The 18,335-nt window shown below is 44.7% G+C and overlaps 1 protein-coding gene across 5 annotated transcripts in view; it reads left to right on the top strand.

Annotated features, from left to right (window-relative positions):
• Positions 1 to 18,335, top strand: part of MAP3K13 (mitogen-activated protein kinase kinase kinase 13) — a 75,365-nt gene that overhangs the window by 33,293 nt on the left and 23,737 nt on the right. For all 5 annotated transcript variants that reach the window (XM_074264255.1, XM_074264252.1, XM_074264253.1 and 2 more), the window contains exon 2: positions 9,529 to 9,631. The gene's annotated coding sequence lies outside the window, so the exon portion shown is untranslated. The remainder of the gene's footprint in view (positions 1 to 9,528; positions 9,632 to 18,335) is intronic.

Genomic DNA, 18,335 nt, shown 5'->3' with positions numbered 1-18,335 from the left:
CCTAAAAACATCTAGGTCTTCATAATTAACCAGTAATTGCTCAAAAGATATTAAGTTATTCAGATGAGTTTAATATCAGCTAGAATGATTGGGACCAGACGTGTAACTAATTAATTCCAGTTCAGCAAACATTGCCCTTGTCTGAAAACACGAGCCTCATTGCACCCTTGTAGTCTGCCCTAACTCTGGACCTTGGACAAGAGGCAGGAGGCATAGTTCGCTCCTGTGCCTTCCAAAGTCCCGATTGGCCCCTGCATGGCTCAGGGTTCCAAAGTCTGTCCATGTTGTTTCCCTTGGGTCAATCTTGTGATTCTCCTTCCTTCTGCCCTGGTTCATCTAACTACTCTTTTCAGATCCCTCTGAATTTTTTATATCCTCCATTTCTTTCAGGACAAAAATATTCCACTATATTCTTATACAAATACACTCTGGCCATCTACCAGTCCATGAACACCCACTTCCAGTTATTGCTGCTCCCCGAAGTGCTGCTCTAGATATTTTGGTGTGGAAAGGCCCTTCCCCTCTGTCAGTGTTTGACCTCCTTTGGATATATACCTCCTATATATCACTTAATTGTTTTCCTCCAACAACTAATAGAATCTTCAAGTCTCTCATCCACTCTGCTTATATTGGCAAATGTTGCAAATGAGTGGGTGGCCATCAGTGTGCCATCACTGTGACAAGCACAGGGCCGGACTGCTGAACTGACTCCTGGATCCAGATCCTATTTCCAATGGCAACGTGGCCACACGGTCCCTTTAAAGCGGTAGTTGTGTGTCCAATCCATTTCTGCCATATTATATTATATATTATAGTGAGGCTCCAGGAAGACGAGGTATGGTGAGCACTTAGCAAACCTCAAGAATTATATTGCATATGGCGGCTGTTGGCATTATTCATGTGGGCCTTCAAGAAATAATCCGCCATTAATTCCTTAGTTCATGGAAGATTTGGGACTACATTGGAAACTTGGGTAAGGGGTCTTGGAAGCCAAGTAGCCCATCACTTTACAGATAAATAGGGAAATTGTCTTGCCCAGCAGCACCCAGATGTAAAGTATGGGGGGCCGGTTTTGGACCAGAGATGCTGAGCCTAGGACTCTTGTCAAGAAAGGCTTCTGTTGTCCCCAGTTTTCTTGAGATTGACATTCATGCAGTCTCTGGTTTGGGGATGCTTTATATTCTGGGCCAAGTGATCCTGGAGGTCTGTGGCTTTGGGGGCCCCAGCGTTTGCACACATGTGCTCCAAGCAGACCCCAGATACGAGACAGGAAGAATTCTCATTAGCCCAGATTCGATTGCTCTCTCCAGCTGGTCAGCGAATTCCCCGGGCTTTCCCCAGGGGGGGTGATTAGGCTGCCTCAGCTGCTGTCCAATTCCCCTCTGGCTGAACTACTTATGCTAATGCTGTGAAGCAGCAGTTGGGGGAGCCTAAAGCCTCGAGCTGTGAGCTGTCCCTGGGTCTTTTTTTGCATAAAAGCCTGCCTAGGTCCCGGGTTCTAAGGACTGGCATCCGGATCCTTGGAGCTGAAATGAGCAGGCAATATAGGAAGAGAGAAATAATCTGGACTAAATGCAGAGAAATGAGCTGGTGCTTTGAAAACTACTTGGTATGATCTGGTGTCATGACTAAATTATTAAGTTATTGTTATTATTTTTGAAAGATGTTATTGTTTATGCAAATTCTAATTCTGTATATAAAGTGAGGTACATTTTCAAAAAAAAAAAAAAAAAAACTACTTGGTGGCCTCTGGTACATTTCTGTTTCCTTAAGAAAAGGAGACTAATCTAATCAAAAGGTCTTAGAGCAATCAAGGAAGGACATCTGCCTCCAGATCTGCCATATTTGGGAAAGTCTAACTCGATTAACTATGCGCTCAGCCCCTACTCCTACTGCTGGACCCAAACACATGGCCCTGATTGGTTGGGATCCAAGGAGGAGTGGTTTGCTCCGTGGAGCCCCACATGGCTCATCCCAGAAGGAGGGCAGAGCCCCCTTCATCATTAGCCATCATGATGGGCCACATGGTCTTTCCCAAAGGCCTGCAGGGACGTGACACGGCAGCCTTCAAAAGAGTCCTTGGATCCCGTGGAGAGAGACAATGGCCACATGCAAAAACGTACACAAAACTGTCCGGGGACAAACAGACTGAACGACAGCTGAACACACAGGGACAGATAATGCGGCTCATCTCCGGGTAGCCACTCTGATCAGGGCATGGGACAAGCCAGTTGGAACAGGTAATGGAGGGACCTATCTCTGTCTCTTCCCCTGCCCTGAACAAATAACAAATAAATAAGTACAGCTCTCCAAATAGCCACAGAATCTGGAAAACAAATTCACCCATTAGCCATTAGCTGGAAAGGCAGAGGTGTATCTGTGGGTTCAGTCCCAAACTACTGCAGTAAAGTGGGTCACATAAATTTTTGCGTTTCCCAGTGCCTAGAAAAGTTATGTTTAAATTAAGTCTAGGGGCAGCTAGGTGGCACAGTGGATAGAGCACCAGCCCTGAATTCAGGAGGACCCAGGTTCAAATCTGGTTTCAGACACTTAACATTTCCTAGCTGTGTGACCCTGGGCGAGTCACTTAACCCCAGCCTCAGGGGGGGGGAATAAATAAATTAAGTCTATTATATCTAAAACAATGTATATACATTAATTAATACATACTTTGCTATTAAAAAATGCTATCATCTGAAGTGTGATCAGGAGCAAGTCCCTGCACATGTCTTTAGAGGAGGCAGGTACAGGAACCCATGTTAGGGCAGCCTCCCTTGAAGTAGATCTGTGGTGATCATGTCTGTGGAGAAAACCCCCAGACCTATGTCTGTAACCCCAGGGGCTCTCCTGGGCTCCAAATGTCTTATTAGTTATCATCAGTCCCTCCTTTCTTCCAAGGTTTTCCCCATTTCTATTGGGTGCACCATCCTTCTGGTCTTCCAGGTTTGGCTCGCCGCTTCAGGGTTGTTCTCCTCACCCCACACTCTCCCATAGCATCCCTTGTCCCCTTTTCCTGCACAGCGGCCACCTTCCTTTAGGCTCTTGTCTTGCCTATTCAGGACATTTGTTGTAGAGACCGATGGTCCAAAGGGACAATGGGAGTTCTCTCATCACTGCAACACTTAATGCTTTCTCACCTCTTGGCTAGCAGGGTCTCAATGGTATCCTGACCCGAGAATTCCACTGCCATTCACCCCAAAGAGCATAGTATATAATGTGTGCACCTCGATCCACCCAGCTGTCTTCAAGGACTTATTTCTTCTTTCCTCTCCCCTTTCTCCCTCTCTTCCTTCTTTCCCTTTCTTTCTCCTCTCCCTCTCTCCTTTGCTTCCTTCTTTCCTTTCTCTCTTCCTTTCTTTCTCTCTCTCTCTTCCTTCCTTCCTTCCTTCCTTCCTTCCTTCCTTCCTTCCTTCCTTCCTTCCTTCCTTCCTTCCTTCCTTCCTTCTCCACAATTCTCTCTCTGGATGTGGATGGCACCCTCCATCCCAAGTCTACTAGAATTGTCTTGAATTATTGCACTGCTGAGAAGAGCCAAGTCTATCACAGTTGATCATCACATAATCTTGCTGTTATTGTATATAGTGTTCTCCTGGAAGGAGAACCTCTTTTCACCTCAGGCAGAGGCCCCACTCTACCTAGAATCCACATATGAAACGCATTTTTTACATTGTCTTTAATTACTTATTGGAGAATATACTATTTTTCTCTATAGCATATAAGTTCCCGAGGGCAGGGATGCCTTGTTTTGGGGTCCTGAGGGCTCCACTCAGTATCTTGCATGTAGTAGGTACTTGATTCAGTTGATATTCTATAAGTAATTATTAAATATTATTAAGAATATCAACTAAATCAAGTCCAGGGTTTGTGTGTCCTTTTGGAGTGGGAGGTAGGGAGAGTGATGTCTTGGGCTTCTGGTCCAGCACACTTTGGGGCTAGTCGAGGTTCTACACCCATCTATCCCCCCCCCAAAAAAAAAGACATGGGGATGGATCTTTGAGTTCATTATTTGCAGAGGTAGGGCATTGTGGGTATAGACATTATCTCTTCTGCTGGACTGGGTTAATATATTTTGAGTTTTGCTAGACTTAATTTTTTTCCTCTTTAAAAAATTATTTGTTGTAATGGAGGAAACACATTTAGAACTTAACATGATATAAAAACAAAGGCTATAAATAAAATCTTCTCCCTCTGCCAAGATGCTAGGTACCTTAACTTGGGGATTCTGATGGGCTTGTGTCTGTTATCAGCCAGTACAGTTGTTCTGGGAGGTCTCTCTGAGCAGAGGAGCCCAAGAAAAGCATCATTTAGACAAAAATGGACTCCCAAGACAGAAAGCAGCCAATTTTGTTGGCTGGAAACTCCGATCAGCTCTGTCAAATGGAGGAGCACTTTTATATCGCTATTTCCACTTGGATCCTTTGGAGGGCCATGGATGGAGAGCTAGAGCATGGAGCAGGTTCTCCTGCCCAGACCATGTCTCTGCTCTGCCCTTGAACCCTTGATCCTGCTATCAGCTCTGCCTTTTGATCTTAACACCATCTCCTGCCTCCAGTGCCACATGCACTAGTACCGACTAGCTTTTCAAGAGCTCCCGGGAGTGGGACACCTCCCCTTTCCTCCCCAGATTTGGCCTTTCCTACACTGATAGCCTGTGCCAGGGAAGAGGCTGGACCCCAGCCCATAGCTGGGCTGCCTCCAGGATCCATAGAGCTGGGAGGAGCAGTATCCCCCATTATAATTGCTTTCCCCTTGGATTATTGTTTCCAGAGCCGTAGGCTCTGTCTGTAAAGCCCCTCAAATTTTATTTAGAGTGTGGTACTGATTATGTTGAAGAGCAGAGCTGTAAGACCCAAGGCGAGGCAGACTTTGTCCCAGGGTGCCAGCATGATGCAGTCAGGGTGGGGTATTCCTAAGATGATAAAGCCCCCCACACCCGCACCAGCTCTGGGGCCTCCGCCAGCTCACAGTGTTGTGCTGTGTAACTGCGATTCCCAAGATTCCCCTCACTTTGGTGAGGAAGGAAACCAGGGATGCTAGAGATAAACAGCACACATTTCACAGGGGTAACAGCAAGCGCGAAGGGATGGTGAAGGGAAATGGACTATCTCATGGGAGGAACAGCAGGGACACTCCATTGACTAGACTAGAGAGTTCCTGGAGGGGAATAATGTGTAACAATGTGGGAAAAGGAGGCTGTGAGCCTTCCCTCCCCATTGAGGCCATTTCTGAGCTGGTGAATGACCCCCCATCTCCTAATTCCACATCAGGTGCCCGACTACCCCCTAGGCTGCCTCCTAACCAAAGTGGGGTCTGGCCTGCAGTGAAAGGGCATCTTGGAAAGTTTTTGAGCATAGGGACCATGTGTGTAATGACCATTGTTGTGGCAATCATGTATGGTAAGGCTCTAAGGAGCTTTAAATAGTCAGGGTCACCAGATAGTCCCTTATTACAGGAGTCCCTGTGAAAGCTTAGAAAGTATCCTGGCTGTGGAAGAGGACACAGAACGTGTCCACCCTAATCTGAGAAAGAGAAGACAGGGGCCAAAAGCAGTTCCCTCTAGGCACTCAGGAAGTCCTCCTCATCCCTCCATCCCAATTCACCCTCCTGTTCTGCAGCTCCTTTGGGAGCCTGTGGCTGGGACCCAGAGACAGCTGGGAGGGCAGTGAGCCAGCACCCAAGGAATGGTCTTTGGCCAAGGTGCTTTTATTCCCAAGCTCTCTTCATTTAACAGAATGAAACAGTGGCTTTATGTAGTGTGCTGTGCTAGATAGAGCCTGAGAGGGAACAACAGGGACCACACTTTATGCAGGAAGCTAGTGGCTAGCAAGCCCGGGTTCAAATCCTGCCTCTTCCACTAACTGTATACACTTGGGCAAGTCCCTTAACTTCCTTATCTCTCAGGCAACTCTCCAGAACTTGCTCTTCTAAGTCCAGGACGTGAATCAGTAAAATGAGGCTTAACCAGAGAGCCCCAGTAGGTGAATATTTACTTGCTTACAAACCATTTCCATGGACCACTGAGCATAGATGTATGAACTCAACAAGCACAAGAGGAGATGAAATAATTGCCTCAGTGGGGAGTTTTTTGAATGAAGGGATGTCAGATCAGTTTTAAGATCAGATTGACAAATGAGTGTGAGGGTCTGCACCAGGATGGCGTCAGAGGGAGGGAGATGTGGAAGCAACCCTTTGTATATGGGGAGGGATGAGAGTGACTCCTAGTACCTGCTTCTGGGAGAACACTCTACCCTCCTCAGCCAGCTGGCAAGAGAGAAAGGGAGGGGAGGGAGCCCAGAGAAGACAGTGTAATGAGATTAGCATTGAAGATCCCATCTTGTCCTTATTTACTAATCTGGGGGGACTCATTCTGTTCCACCCAAAACTATAGGGGACATTCTTCCTGCCTAGAAACTGCTGTGGAGCTCAGAGCCTGCTGCAGCCTGCAGATGGTCTAGGAGTATAGGGGTGTCTATTCTGGGAAAGGGGGAGGAGGCCAGGTGGCACTTCCCCATCTGATGGCTTTGGCACTCAGGTGGTAATTAGGGTATAACTGAGAGAGACACACAAGGGGCGGTTTAGGAACTTGCACAGGAAAGGGAGAATTTGAAAAGGGTTGGGTGAGGAGGCTGGATGTGCTTGTGTTGGACAGGAGCCCTCATGATGGGAGGGGGGGGGTTAAGATTTCATGTACCTACTATTTCAAAGTCCGATTCTTTTTGTTCAGAAAAATAACTGTTTGGACATGTATACATCTGTTGTATTTAATTTATACTTTAACATATGTAACATGTATTGGTCAACCTGCCATCTGGGGGAAGGGGATCCGGGGAAGGAGGGGAAAAATTGGAACAAAAGGGTTGGCAATTGTCCGTGCTATAAAATTACCCATGCATATATCTGGTAAATAAAAAGCCATTAAAAAATAAATAAATAAAAATAAATAAATAAATAGATAGATAGATAAATAGATAAATGAGTAAATAAATAAGTAAACAAACAAACAAACAAATAAATGAATAAATAAGTAGATAGAAATAAGATTTCATGTACCTTCTCCCTCTAGTTGCTTAATCACACCCCCCATGGGTCATGTCCCCAGGGGCTCTGGCTCCAACTTTGGAAACCACTGCTTTGTTCAGAATTTGTCATTTGCACAGGTAGAGGAATTCCCCACCCTGGTCAACCCCCACCCCTGAACTTTACCGATATCGTCGAGGTTTTTTAATTGTTGTCATTTATCTGTGTGCTTGCTGTCCCATCTCACTGGAGACACGAATGGGAGAAATGTGGTCAGAAATGAATTTGGGGGCTAAAAAATCTAGCTTGGTAGTTGCCCAGAGGAGAAAAGCCAAGCCAGGCTTTTATGTAATCATGAAATCAAAAGGTTTAAAACCGGTTTCTATATTTAGAAAAGAAATGGGCCCTCTACTTGTTGGTCTTATAAGATGCGCTTTAGCATGAATTGGTGACCAAATAAGATCTCTAGCACTGGAAAGGGTTCTAGAGAGAACAGAAATAAACCCAAGGAGAAGGGGGCTTGATTATTCTCTATTTTGCTGTGCTCCTGACTATAGTTTAAGTAATAGACCAAGATTTAAGTGCTCTCACTAATCTGATGAAGATGGCAATGGTAACAGCTGTTGTTATTTGTCCTTCATTTTCCCATGACATCAGGGAGGGGATGCCATGATGGGCAAGTGGATTTAAGTGAGGGAGGACTGGGCAAGGTCACCTGCCTCACTTTCGCCTCCAGAGCCACGTGGTTCCAGTGGTCAGAGGTAGATCAGGATGATGGGAGATGGCCCAGGATTGACATGGGAGACCTTGGTCTTTTTAAGTGAAGATGGAAACTGAGGTTGAACCCATTCTGTGATTGGGGCTTGGTAGAAATTGAGACAAAGAATCTCCTCTTTTACCGAGTCCAAAGAAAAAACAATCTAAAAAATTAATAGCTGGGAGGAGATCCTCAGAGTTTCTGTCTAAAGCAGAGATGACTGCTATTTACATTCAGCCTGAGTCAATCTGGACCCAAACCATGACCAAATGGGCCTTGGCCTGGGACTTATTGGTGGTCAATCCATGAGAATCTGAGTGCTTTGCGTTTGTTGTTTTTGTGTTTGTCCTTCATTCTCCAAGAGGACTATGACTTCGGTGAGGGGCTATGAAGCTTCTCCTCTGCCTCACTTTCCCCTCTCTGAGGTTATAGGGAGCTCTGCTGACAATCTTAACTGGAAGGAACTCTCTTCACCTATAAGGACTCCAATTTCCTCTCTCTTTTAATAAGAAGTTGGATCTCTTAAGGTCTTTCTGCCTTGGAATCCGTGAAAACAACTTAAGAAAAGTAGAGGGTTTCCTAGCTGTGTGACCCTGGGCAAGTCACTTAACCCTGGCCTCAGGGGAAAAAAAAAAAGAAAGAAAAATAGAAGGAGGGATCTTGAAAGGGAAAAGATGGCACAGCCAAGTGCAGCACGGGATATGCTGGAATGAGGAGAGGTGGGGGTCCCCCTGGGTTATGGGGTCCCCAGCTGATTATCTGTATGGAGAGCTGAGTTCCAGGTCCTTTGGGCCAGTCAGTTGATCTCCGCTCAACCCTCAAAAAGGAAGAATATAGGAAGTGAAGTTCAGGTCAGTTGTGAGCCTCAAACTTGGAATAAAAGTCACTTAAATCAGTGCGCAAAATACAGGATTAAAGGGCCAGCAGCCCCACAGAACATCTGTTCATAGGCAGCTTGCTCAGCCCTCCCCCTCCACCCAGGGACAGAAGGTCAGAGGTCTGGAGAAGGAAATGGGGCCCAAAAAGTGGGAGGATTTGAATGCAGGTCCCTGGATCCCAAAGTCAGTGGTCTTTCTTCTCAAGTAAAGTGTACTCAAAGTGTGCTGATGAAAATGCGCTTCTTGTTCCCGTTCACTCATTTTTGAGTCACGCTGCCTCTTTGTCCCATTTGGGGGTTTCTTGGCAGAGGGTCTGGAGGGCTTCCCAGCTGGGAACACTGGGTCTTCCTGGCTCCAGGCTGAGGCTGGATCTTCCTGGCTCCAGGCCTGGCAGTGCCCCCTAGCTGTCCCTACAAAGCAGGGCCCCCTCCATAAAAATCTGCTTTGTCTCTGAGCCTCAGTTTCCTCTCTTGTAAAATGGGAATCACAGTAATGGAAGCAGCCACTTCAAGGCCGTTTGAGGGATTTCCTGAGTCTTTGTCTACAAAGCAATTTGCAAATCCTAGTTGCTATAGAAACACCAGCTGTCATTCTCCAGCACTCACAGTCCCCGTGGGATTCGGGTCATGTCCCCAGACCTCGGGCCATCAGCCATAATCCAGTTCCTCGAGTCACCCCAAGAGCGGGGCTCTAATTGGGCTCCTGTCTGTCTAGAATGATGAGCGAGTGGGAAGGGCCTCGGGGACCATCTGACCCAGCCCTCGTCCGGACAAGCTTTCCCGATCAGAGGGTCAGAGAGTCCTCTCCCACTCGGCCCCAGCTTCCTCCAGGATCAGCGGCTGCACACACACTGATCGTGTTCTGATCTTTCTGTAGATAATCGGGAAGACGGGAGCTGCCAGTGAACGCTCCATCTTTGCAGATGACGCTAAACTCTTCTGGGGATGGAAATACCAACCTGGGAACATACCGCATGAAGGTATGAAGTGTCTTTGCTCCTCGGATAATTTTGTGCTTCCTTCTGTGTCTAGATGGCCTCTTCCCTCCTTCATGGCAGGGACTGGACTTGGTTTTTTGTGTCTGAATCCCCAGCATTGCACATAGTAGGTGTTTTAAATGTTGTAGAGAGCAAATGCTCAGTCACCGTTTGTGAACTTGCCTGGTTCCATGGTTGCCCAATGGGCAGAGGGACAATGACCACGGCAAATCCCACAAGGAGTCTGCCTCCCACACCCGCAGCCTTTGCCTCGCCCCAAGGCTTCAAGCCGAAGGGTGGCCCATGCTGGAGGAGACTGGCCTGGGAGCTGTCTCTGGAGAGGCTAGGGCCTGCCAGGCCAGGGAATCACTGGCCTCTTGAAACTCCTCTCTGAGTTCTTGAGGTCTGTGGGGCTCCCCTTCCTCCTTTGGGATGCCTGTTGGCAAGACACTGACCAGACACCTGTTTTGTTTACTGTGTGTGTTAAGATGTTGGTAAATGGGGCAGCTAGGGGGCGCAGTGGATAGAGCACCAGCCCTGAAGTCAGGAGGACCCGAGTTCAAATCTGGTCTCAAACACTTAATACCTCCTGGTTGTGTGACCCTGGGTAAGTCACTTAACCTCAATTGCCTCAGGGAAAAAAAGGCTGCTATATCTCTCTAGTCAGAGACCCTGGGTTAAAAGCCCACTCTTATGCTGACTACCAGTGAGATTTGGGGCGAGAAGCTTCACTCCCCCCCATTCTTCTTCATCTGTAGGGCTCCTCATGACCCCATTAGGGTTTTCTTGACCAAGGTACTGGAGTGGTCTGCCATTTTCTTCTCCAGCTCATTTTTATAGATGAGGAAACTGAGGCAAACAGGATAACTTGCCCAGGATCACACAGCCAATAAACTCTGAAGCTGCATTTGAACTAGGCTCTACCTGACTCCAGGCTCAGCATTCTGTTCACTGCAGCACCCCCTGGTGGCTTTTCCCAGCTCTCTGTCTTCCTTTCCCTTCTCTCTGCCTCTCTCTATCTCTCTCCCCCTCGTTTAAAAGCCTCTCGAGCACATCCCCAGCAAAGGCAAAGACCACAGCTAAATGCTTATTGATTGTTTCCCATCCTGCCTCTGCTTCTTACTCCTCGGACGCTTCCCCTTCTCAGGTCCCACTTCCTTCATCTGTAACTCCAGGGGTTGGAGGCCAGATGAGCCAGGAGGCCCTCTCTGCCTCCCATTTCTGCAGGTCATTGTTCTTGCTTTACAACTGTTTTTGCTTTGTTCTTTTCTGCTTCTCCAAGTAGAACCTTAGGAAGTGTTTGGAAAATGACCCTTTTCACCCTCATTTTAGAACAGAGACTACTAGCACTGGTCCGTGCGCAGCCTGGAGTTTTCTTTCCCAGTGAAACTTGAGCCAGCTCCTCCTGAATAATTTAGTGACTGGTATTGATTTCTCTCTGGTGCAAAGGGAAATGGACATTCTAGGACAATGATCTGATCCAAGAGAGAATGATTAATTTCCCCCGGGCAAAATCTCTGCTCTGCCCAAGTTCATGGTGTTCTTGTACACACTTTCTGGGCATTTCCTTGATTAAAATATCACCAGAAAGATAATAAAACTCAAGAATCCCTCTGTCAGCAGAAAAATAAGGCAAAACACAAATAAGAGCATTAAAAGCAAGCTTAGGACTCCCTGTCCTAGAAACAGAAACAACCCCCACCCTTGCAAAAAAACAAAAAACAAAAAACAAAAACTCTTATTGGCACTTCTGCAGCCAGTGTGTATCCCATCTCTCCTCCCCAGCATGTCAGTAGTGAAAAATTAGGGATCGATTTCTTGGGGTCACAAAGATTTAGAGTTTGAATTATGAATTTCTCAGGAAACTGAGACCCAGACAGTTGAAGTGATTTTCACACTGTCCCTCCCCCTTTCCCAATCCTCTCTTATAGATTTCATTCAAGGCTGCTTTCCCACAGAAACCAGCCTCCATCTCCATCCTGGGGGCTTTAGAACAGCTTCTGCCCTGGACCACAGGACCTGTCATCTCCAAGTTCCTAGGCCCCAAGCTCCACTTCTCCTGACATCAATATCCCCTCTTATGGGAGACCCTGTCTGTCCTGTTGACAATTTGGCACTTCTCTTTGACAATCTAATTGTTGGAATTCGCCTCCCAACCATCTCCAACCTTTGTTTCCTTCCTTTTTTGCCACAGCCTTAACTATGACATCTTCCTGATTAACTTTCCTGCCTCCTCTTTGTCCCCCGCCCCAGTTCACCATGGCTCCATCACAGTTGGGGTAGCATTGGGCAAGTACTAAATAAGGGGGTTGGTTTGGGAAGACTCTGAGGTTCCTGCCAGCTCCAGGGCTAGAATCCTTTTCATTTTCCTAAGCACAGAAATAGTTGTTTTCATCTGTTCAAAAATCAAAGAAGCAGCACAAGTCTCTGAAATAGGGACAATAATAGCTATTATTCCCAATGTCCTTTGGTTCCAAAGGTGGAAAAAGATCACATACATAAAGCACTTTGTGAATTTGAGAACATTGTACAAAGTTCGGCTTTTAATTAATCTCTGTCAGCGGCTCCCACTCTCTGCCTTTTGCCTTTTTGGAATGGCTGTGTATATTGGGTGGTCCCACTGGGTGAGAGTAGGGGGGATTCACAAATGTTCTCCTAATTGGCAGGAGCTTGAATCCTCTTTGGTTTGGGGATTTACAGCTTTTGGTCTCTTCAATATAACTGGACTCTAGTTATATATAACTAGTTATATATAGAATTATATATAATATATATATGACATATATAATATATATATATTATATATGTGACACAATATATATTATATATATGATATATAATAGTATATATAGTTATATATAACTAGTTATATATATATAATTATATACAATGTATATATTATATATATAATATATAGTATATATATAGTTATCTATAACTAGTTATATATATAATTATATACAATGTATATATTATATATATGACATATATAATATATAGTATATATATATATAGTTATACATAACTAGTTATATATTTTTAAACCTGCAAATCTGATCTCTAGTACGAAAGTGATGGTGACTCTCCCTTTTAAAAAAGCTGACTTATTTCCTTTTATTTTTACACTCAAATTGTTTTTCCTTCATATAGGAAAGACACAAATAAGTAGAGCTCATCCTTTCCCCCTGCTTCTGGGGCACCTGGTTTTTATCAAGCTGCTATTGTTGTGGCTACATCTCTGAAGTAAGGGCTGCCACCAGGTTCAACTGAGTTCAGTGCTTAAGGGCTGCTTTGCTGGGCATCAAGCGCTGTCCTTGGTGCTGAGGAAGATGCAAAGATCTATTGAGACAGGTGTGTGACTGGAAGAGATGGCGAAACTTCAAGTGACATTAATGGGTTCAGAGAGCAAGTGGGGAAAGCCAGGAAGGTGGGGTCCAGGACGCTTTGCTCCTTTAGTTATTCTTTATTGGTTCTTCCCACCTCTAGGAATGAACTGCTTGGGTTTGGCATTGGAGGGTCCCCAAAGGATCAGAGTTATGTGTAGCACAGTAGAAAGATTAAGGAGCCTTGGATGTGAAGCTGAATGAGACCCCAGAGTCCCTCAATCGAGTTTTACAGAGGAGGGAGCTGAAGCCCACCACTTATCCATCACCTTGTGGATGGGGTTCCAATCCCACAGCAGGCACTTAATACCTGTGTGATCTTAGGCAAGTTACTTCTACTCCTGGCTTCTGTTTCTTCATCTGTATAACATGGTGCTTAGTCTAGGGGGCCTTTGAGGTGTTTTCCAGTTTTAGATTTACCTAGGCCAATGATTCTGTGCCTCTGGAGATCCTAGGGGATATGGATAAAAATAGTAAAATCACAATAGGAATTTTTCAAAATAGATTATTCCACTTAGTCATCTTCATCTCCCCCATCTTCTGGTTCTTGTTTTCTCTTTTGTCCCTTTTCTTCTCCACCAACTTTATCTTCTCCACCAACTTTATTTTCATCTTCATCATCTACTTCTTCAGTTTCATTCCTTTAACTCAGTTCTTCATCCCCACAAAGTTTTATGGACTGTTTCATTTTTGTCTTTGTCTTTTTTATACCTGGGATATAGGAGGTTCTTATTAAGTATTTGATTAGGCAACTTCAACATGCTGAAGTAGCATACATTGACAAGGCTGGAGTAGCGTACTAGTGTTCGGTTTTTTAAACATCTTAGTTGAAAATATTGTTGATATTTTAAAAAATTTTGACATTGGATCCAGAGTTCAGAATTAATTACATTGGTTCAAGAAGTTGATATAGTACCAATTTGTGTCCCGGAAGTTATTGCCAGCACAACAGAAGTTTCTAATAGCCTTTGTCTCTCACTTTATTTCTCTTTCCCAGGTTCATTCAGCATAAGAAGGGAGGGAAGGAGAGGTATAAAATGCTAGCCACATAGTAGCAATTTAATAATTGTATGTTGATAAGTAGAATCTAAATTTTAAGTATAGAATATGGGGGTAAAATGTTATAAGAGCAAATGAATAATATCACAATCATCTGAAAAATCATAGAAAACTATAGAAGAGCTGAGCTTTGAAGGATGGTTGCAGATGAAGAGATAGAGCATTCAAAAGAGAAGGAAGTATAGAAGCAGAGACATCCAGTGGGGAAGTCCAGATGGATTCAAAGAATGGCTAAAAAAGTAGCTGAGAGAAGGCTAGAAAAGCCAACAGGAGTCAGAGTGAGTGATAGCTTCAAAGTCAAACTATTGTGCGGGAGGCAGGCAGGAGGGAGCTATTCTGAGCAGCCATAAGACTTGCCTCAGGGAGATTGGATCAGAGAAAGGGAAGTTTTTCGTGGCCCCATTTGGTGAATGGCAGTGAATGGGCCTCAGTCTGATACTCTTTCCAAGGCCATACCACAATCTACCAGCATGGTTTTCCTAGTCCCCACATTGTAAGTCTAGCAAGTGCCATTGGGCATTTATAAACATTTATGGGACAGCTGCTGTGTAGAAGTGTTATGTCTGGAGTCAAGAAACTCATCTTTCTAAGTTCAAATCTGGCCTTGGACATTTCTTATCTTTGTGACTCTGAGCAAGTCACTTAACCTGATGAAAGGGATGGAAGATAACCTGTGTGTGACAGCATTTGATAACTAACTTATGGGGAAAAAAATTTGTGAAGAAGTTCATACAACTAGAAAGTTGTTATAAAGTTACAATGATGTAGAATGAGACCTGATGGCAGGAAGAAGTGGCAGAGACCAGATGACCATCTAACAAAGCTGTTCTGGTAAAGATTTCTTAAAGGTTAGGAATAGGTTTGCTCCACTTAGAAGTTAGGTCTGATCAAGGTGGCCCTAGATTTTTTCAAATACTCACATTTTGTGATTGACAAAGAAACACATTTAAACCATATTAAGAAGATTAGAATAAAAGAGAATGAAACAATAGGCTCAGAGGACCTAAACCTTAGCTACCAATAGGACTTGATTTGAGGGTTTCAGTTTCCTCTCCGTAAAGCAAAGGACTAGATGGACTTTGAAGTCCCTTTTATCCTAGATCTAAATCTCTGAACCTCTCCTGCTAAGAGGTGGGAAACTAATGGGACCAAATAGTAAATATATTGTCAGTGTCAACTGACACTGTTGTTTGTGGATAGTAGTTTTTCTTTATTAAAGAGATCATTCAGTTCTCTAGGATAGAGAGCTATTACCTAGAAATGACTTTAATATAAGAAACAAGAATGAGTTATGTTTGATCCAGAAGAATTTTTAGAATGTTCTTTAAACACCCAACGAAGCCACCAATGGCGTTTGAGGACTCTGGGGTGTGGATGGGGGGAGAAGAACAAAACAAAACAGGGATCTCTATAGCAAAAGCATTTGAGATCATTTTCAGGCAACACTGGAGATCAATACTGGGTACATTACGTCCCTTCTGAGCTTCAGGGCTCTCATCTGAGAAGTGCGTCTCCTATAGAAGGGATGAGAATTCTTGGGAGAGTCCAAACTAGGATGTAATTGTCTCCTGATTGTGGCTCATGGGAGGCCGCCAGCCCTAGGAGGCCTGAGCTCCAGCTCAAGTTGTTCCCAGTCTTGTATAGTCATGACAGGGCAACTTTGAGTCCAAAAGAAGAGCTGAAGAGCGAGCTTACGGCTCCTTGCCAAGGGAACACTGCCCGACCCTTCTATAGTCTTTTTGCCCCCAGTAAAGCTTAAGGAAAAAGTCCTTAGCTTTGGCAGTGGCCAAATGCAGCAGTGCCACATTTCCATTCACTGTGGGCACCTGAATATCTCACAAGATTTTTGGTTATGTTCAAGAGTAAGTTCAGTGTTTTTTTTTTTTTATCTTAAATTTTTCAAATTGAGTACCTTTTTTGTGATATATGTGCTATTGATTAACCAGAATATTAGATTAATGAGGACTTCCTATTGACCCGTGTCTTGGTCAGCCCCAATCTGGTGTGTTGTATTCATTTCTGGACTCCATAGCTTATTAGCTAATGAGGATATAAAGGAAGGTGACTAGGAACATGGGTCAGGGGAGGTCTGGGGGGAAGAACTGGACATATTTAGCTCGGAGAAGAGAGGGCTCGTGCCATTGTTTTCATATATTGCACTTGAAAGACTTTTACATGGAAAAATTTAAAAGAGTAAAGGAGCACAGCGCTATATTTGGAAGGGGCCTCATCCAATCCTCCAAAGTCATAGTTAAGGAAACTGAGGCACACAGGTGAAGTGACTTGTCCATGATCTCACAGTAGCTGAATGTCTTAGGTGGGATTTGAACCGAGGTTTTCCTTGCTCTAAGATCAACTTCTATGCACTATGCCACACCACTCAGGTTATACAGATGCTCTTTAGTCCCAGGAGCTCAGGATGGAAGTCACAAAGAGGCATATTTAGGGTCAGTGTAAATAGACTGGTTATGTTAGGAGTTACTGGGCTCTTCCTCACTGGCCAGCCCCAGAGAAGAATGGACATGAGTTTGCCTCCGGGATATAAAAAAATCACATTCATCAAGTGTGCTGGAGATGTCCAAAGTGCTGATAATATTGCAAGGATAGAAAGCTCATTAGTGACTGGGAGAAATTAGGGAAAGCTTCATGAAGGAAGAGGCTCAGGTGCATAGGGAAAGAAGGGGAGGAGGTAGCTGGAGCAGGTCCTGAGGAGAAGAAAAGACATGAGAACAGAAGTGAGTGCTGAGGAGAAAGGGAGACGTTTGGATCAGTGTTCTGGGATCAGAAGCTCTCACAGTGGGAGAAGAGAGAGATCACTCCTAGTGCCCTTGCCAGACCAGAGCCAGAACATTGTGTCCACTTCTGGGCATTGCATTTTGGGAAAGACAGTGGAAAAAAAAGGAGCCTGGGTGGGATGGAAGCCCTGAGGATGGTGAAGAGTTGTTGACCATCAGCTGTAAAGCCTGAGACAGAACGAAGGAGGCCAGCATGTGTTCTGTTTTGCCCTAGAGGAGAGAAGGAGAAACCAGGACAGAGGAATCAGAGAGGCAGACTTGGGTTTGATTTGTAAGAGAAGTTTGAGCATTTAGAAGTATCTCCAAGTAGAATGAGCTGCCCCAGAAGTAGAGTCCTCCCTCCCTGGAAGTAGGCAAACAGACTCAAAGGCCAAGTGTGCTGTAAAAGAGATGCCTTTCCTGGCTGATTTTGGACCAGCTGACCTTTGAAGTTCCTTCCAACCCTGGGATTCTGTGGCAATTGCTGAAGGGAGTAGGTTTGCCAAGCTGGGGCAAAGCACCATTTGTTCAGTGTCTGTAGTCCAGTTCCTAAAACGTAGGTTCCTTAAATGTTTTAGTAGAGCTGTAGGATTTGGGGATGGGAGAAGTCCACAAACAAATGGCGGTGGTCGTGAGAAAGAGCTTTTTCTCAGGTTTGGCTCCAGGCATTTAAAAAAAGCTATTCAAAGCTCAGGACAAGCAACCTTTGGGTTCCAGAAGGTCCTGATGGTTCAGAACAGATGACTTGTGCCAGATAGTAGCATACACCCAGATGGGCCTGCTACGTCCTTTGGGAACTTGTTCATCCTGCCCTGTGGAAGTTATCCAGCCCAGTACCAGCTGTTTAGATGCAGTCAAAATGTCTCTAGTTTTGCCCTCTGGGAGAGAAGAAAAGATGGAGAGTGATTTAGGCCATATGGCCTGCAACGTACTTAGGCAATCTATTTATCCCTCTTTATCTTAGTAGCCACATTTCACTTATAAAGTGTTTTCTCCTTTTTGCTCATTACTTTCTGTAATGTTCTGGTTCAGCTTTCTGAAGGTCTTGGACCAGTCTTTGTTTCAGCAGAGCAATCACCACGAGAATAGCCAGAGATAAAGTCCCAACATCTCCTTGTCCGGGGCTCGGCCAGCTTTCTGAAGGCCTTCAGATGGGACTTGGTTTCAGTGGGGGAAATGCAGGAGCATAGGCCAGCCACCACGATGGTGTGAGATGGAATGAATGTCTCTGGCTGAGTTTGTCCCGGCTTATGTGTTTTCATTTACATTGTTGTGTAGATTATGTTATATATCTACACATTGTATATCTTGGCTCAATTTACTGCACTCTGCATTTGTCTATGTTGATCTGTCTGGTGTTCTCTGTACTCATTGTATTCATCATTTCTTAAAGCACAGGAATATTGTTTGTTTAGCCATTGATGGACTTTGTTTTCAGTTCTTTGTTAAGAGAGAAAGTGCTCTTGTACTATCTTGCTATATGTGGAGACT

Source organism: Sminthopsis crassicaudata, chromosome 4 (assembly GCF_048593235.1).
Source record: "Sminthopsis crassicaudata isolate SCR6 chromosome 4, ASM4859323v1, whole genome shotgun sequence".
In the NCBI taxonomy this organism is placed as follows: domain Eukaryota; kingdom Metazoa; phylum Chordata; class Mammalia; order Dasyuromorphia; family Dasyuridae; genus Sminthopsis; species Sminthopsis crassicaudata.
The sequence above is the reverse complement of the archived record's forward strand: the minus strand, read 5'-3'. Positions and strand labels throughout refer to the sequence as shown.